The following is a 4494-nucleotide window of genomic DNA, read 5'->3' as shown; positions in this document are numbered from 1 at the left end:
TCCCAGGCTTCCTTAACTCCCTGCCAGGGGGACAGGGCTTTGTGGCCCTGGAGGCATGGAGTGAGACAGACCACAGCCTTCCCAAGGCAATTTCACCCAGCTGGACTTGGTGCCAAAGGTCAAGGACCAGGGAAACATAACAACCCAGACATTTCTCAAGAGTGAAATGTTTTCAAGGATATTTGTTGTTATTCCAATGAAACTGCAGCCCAATTCTAGCTTGACAAAATTCTGGTCTTCCTTTCCTCTCCTATAAGTAATAAGGGTCTCAGTAAGATCAAGAGCACAACCCTGGAGTATAAGATAAATGACAAGTCACCACGCCTCCTGCAGAATACAGAAAGGAGACTATTTATTTTATGCAAAAATAGTTATAACTCTTATATGTGCTCAGATCTATTTTGTTCTAAAAAATAAGTGGCCTTATTTTTTCTGGAAGATAATTAATAGTTTCTTATCTAGATTTCCCTTGTCCAAACTAAGCTGCTAAGCAGGGTAGAAGAAAAACATGGAATGCTCAGTATGTTAATTATAAGGTTATGACAATATGAAATGTAACTCAAATACAATGGCCTTAAAGATTCTAAGTCTGTGCCCAAAATGAATCGGAGAAAGACAGAGTCACTGCAAAACCTTCAAGAAGTGACCATTTCCATTTGTGTATTATCTACTGTGTATTTGGACAGAACCTTGCCTTAACTCTTACTGTCTTTGATTTCTCTTGGATATGCCAAGTGTGAAAGGATTGGGAACAATAATGATATGGATGTTTTGAATCTGAGATGTGTGTGGTGCTGTGAAAAGTCAATAAGTATGCTGAACAAATAATGATGCTCTTGGTAACTGTTTGTCAAGTTTTCTTAAGGCTGTATTGTTACCTCATCCATGTCCTTTATTCTGAGAGGTTGACCAGCAACCAACCAGAGATGTTGTCCCAAGACACCCCAGACAAGTTGGCCTTAACTGTATAATTTCTTTCTAACAGCTATGAGAGGGAAGGATTGAAAGGGTTGGAAGGAAATTTTTCCTACTTCCAAATTTTGTGGAATCCTGGCTTGGGCTTTAAGCCAGGGCCTCTTAGAGTTGAAATGGATACCTTTTGTTTTTTACCTCCTGGGCTAGTCCCTTTGGTACAAATGCCCTCTATCAAACCTGATAGTTTCATTTTCCTAGCAAATCACACCACTTTTAACATTGTTAAAATCTTGGAAAGAAATATGAAAGCAAAGCAATTTTCGTATCGTGTATCTAATTTTTTTTTATACTTTAATTTGCCCAAATTCTATTCTTACACCTAAAGAAATCTGCCACAGTCCATTGCCCTGTCCAAACCCCTTCCGTCTTTCTTGTGACCAGTCACTGCATTGAAGCACACATCTGGATGCTCAGGTCAGCCTGGAGGCTCCAGTTCATCTGTAGGGAACAAACTTACTCTATTTCAACCCCAGCAGGTGGAGATGAGGCTGGGAGCTGGGGATTGAGGGTGGAGAGCGTCTACATTTTCTGAAAACTTACAGAGTCCGCCGTCACTGTTCCAAATGCATTTTTCTCCTCTGGTGCCTTCTCTGATGCATTTTCCTGCTCTACCACAGCCCTTTGCACCTCTTCCCCATGCTCCTTTTTCAGCTCACCTCTATGTGTATCTCAGACCCTCTTTACCACGGTTTCATATCACACCTGCACCTGCCACATGACCCCAAACTTCTGCAGAGCATCTTCGTAGCTGACCTGACTACGCTTTCAGTACAACACATGCTGCATCTGATTACTCCAAGTGGCTGGTTTTCGGAGAGCCCAAAATTGTATTTTTTCAATCACTTTTTTCCCCTTAATTTTCAATCCCTTGTGTATTTTAAGAGGAAATGTAATCCATCTGTTTCTGGTTCATTTATAACTAAAGTAACTCATCAGAACCTTTTGTTGTAAGGCTTATTTGATGTTCAAGAAGTTTTATGAACTTTTTCATAGGACTTTGAAAACAGTTTTCCTAGAGCCTGAAAGTAGCCAGCTCCAAATCAATTTCAACATGACATTATGATTCTAGCCCATGAACCCCATGATCTAAAAAGGTGCTTTCTTACCTCTAGCATGGAGGTGTCCAGATATAGCTTCGTTATCACATGCCACAGGAAGGCACTTGACTAGGAGAGAACTTTTGAATATGACAGCAGTTAGTGGGTGAGAAGGGGCTACAAGCCTTAAGAAAGTGGCTTTGCAATTCAAATCCCTTAGGGTAATCTCTGAATTGTTACCGACTTGAGGAATCTGGGGGCAGCTGCCCCATTTCCCCAGAAAAATTCATACAGGCACATCATTAAAGTGAGTCAGTAAGGACTAGAGAGTGGCTAATGTGGGGTTGTGTATGGAATTAAGCCTTTGGGGACAGAAGTCATCAGAGATGGAGATATCTGTGCAGGCCTGTGTAGACAGTTGCAATGAGGGCTACAGTTTCCATTCCCAGAAAGAGAGAGAAGCGACAATAGTTTTACCAGTTGTTACTGTGCTAAGGCATGGGGAATGGCACATGGCCTCAGGTGTAGCCCAGATGTTGAGCTGTCTAGACTATTCCTTGTCTAGGTGCACACAAGGGATTACTGACAAGACGAAGGCTGGGCAGCAAGGGTTTGTCTACATAGTCTCTGGTGAAATCTATCTATGATGGTGCTGATAGGATATGCACTCACAGCATCCCAAACAACCAGTTGTGAGGGCTTAGTCTCTGAAGAATCTGGATGAAAGAACCTGTGTTTGCCCTGCCAGGTGTGATATGAGCCAGTATGAGCTCAACTCCATTCTTGCCCATGGCTCTTCAATGCCTAATTAGTCCATAGCCTTCTCTCTTCATTTGTGACTTCTGATCCCATCCCACATGCAAGCTTGTGACAAACTCTTGATTGGTTTTAATAAAAAATATGTGCCTTTCATTTGAACAATATTATTCAGAGGCTATGGTGGGAGTCACATTGGAAAGGTTTTAGAGAGGAAAGTAAACTAACAGAGAAGTTTGATCTCGGAAATTCAGCTACAGACTACACCATCTCTAGTCCAATAAATGTTGGAATTTGGATTTTATGTGGAGTCAGACATGAGCCTTATCTCCGGGGAACAGAATGTGCCTGCTGTGGCCAATATGATAAATTGAGGAGACGTTTGTAGAAACAAAGGAAGAAGCAGCCAGCACTGGCCCTGTCCTGGACACTTGAATCTCTGCTCCTTCCTTGTCACATTTTAAGGTCCTCTATCTTCATCCAGTCTAGCACAAGCCCATCTTTCCGTGAAGTGGGCCCGAGACCTATAGTCTGTATGGTGTCCAGTTCATTGCTTTGAATATTCACAGCACAAGAAGTGCTATGGATGCTTCTTTGCACAAGTGACCTCCTTGTCACCAGTGTATGTCTGGTCTCCCCCATTGCACCGTCATATTTTCCAGGTCTAGGATGGTGTCTGTCCTGCTGCAGACTCCTCTCAGTGCCTAGAATAGAACCTCTGTAAACTGACTTTACCAAAGGTCCTTGGGGCTCACCAAGCCTTTTGAACTCTATTGCTCTTCCCGGGGCCATGCTGAATAGCTTTTCAGTGAAATCTCTAGCTGAATAAGAAAAGGTAATGCTGAGAAAGAAGGCCAGAAAAGGGGTACAGCAGAAGGGCTTTGAGAGGCAACTTCAATGGAGGGCCTGCCTGCTGGTATTTGTGATGGTACATGCATAGCAGGGTACTTATTTCTGTGCATTGTGCATCAGGAGAACTCAGTCTGTGGTAGAACAACTTTCGACTCTTGTGGCAAGATAGCGCAAGACACGGAGCATGGTGGTGCACGCCTCTAATCCCAGCACTCAGGAGGCTGAGGCAGGAGGATCACTGTGAGTTCGAGACCAGCCTGGGCTACGTAGTGAGTTCCAGGTCACTCTCAAGTACATACTGAGATCCTGACCCAACAATCCCCTCCCCCAAAAAAAGAAAGGAAAAAAAAGCCAGCATAAGAATTGCCCTCTTTCCTCCTCTCTTGGGAGCTTTGTTTTCTCTCATCTGCTACATCTCACCCAAATGAGGTTGTAGATCAGCAACATGGTGGCTGTTGGATCATGGTCCCCCCATCTCGTATACAGAGAAGAACACACACCACACCAACAAAGGACATTTATTAATCAGCATCACAATAGATTAAATAAAATCATGTATGCTTAACTTTTAATTTTATGGAGCGACACATGCTCAATCTTAAGTCTACTATGATTTTAGATCACTATCTTAGCCCCATGGTCAACATGTAATGATACATTCTTTTTAATTTATTGTTTTGCGTGATTTATATTATATCTGTAACTCAATGTTGCGTACCTTGAATATCAGGAATTCTTTCTGCCCAGCAAGTGACGAGAGGACTTGTGGTGCGAAACCAAGGACAAAGCAAATTAAGAAGATAGTATCTCAAGAAAGTATGAGCAGCCAGTGAATAGTTCACTGTCTCAAGTGTTACTCAGAGGTTAAAAAAAA

The sequence above is a fragment of the Fukomys damarensis genome, unplaced genomic scaffold (assembly GCF_012274545.1).
Source record: "Fukomys damarensis isolate Sample0158 unplaced genomic scaffold, DMR_v1.0_HiC HiC_scaffold_17, whole genome shotgun sequence".
Classification (NCBI taxonomy): domain Eukaryota; kingdom Metazoa; phylum Chordata; class Mammalia; order Rodentia; family Bathyergidae; genus Fukomys; species Fukomys damarensis.
Note: the sequence above shows the minus strand (reverse complement) of the source record.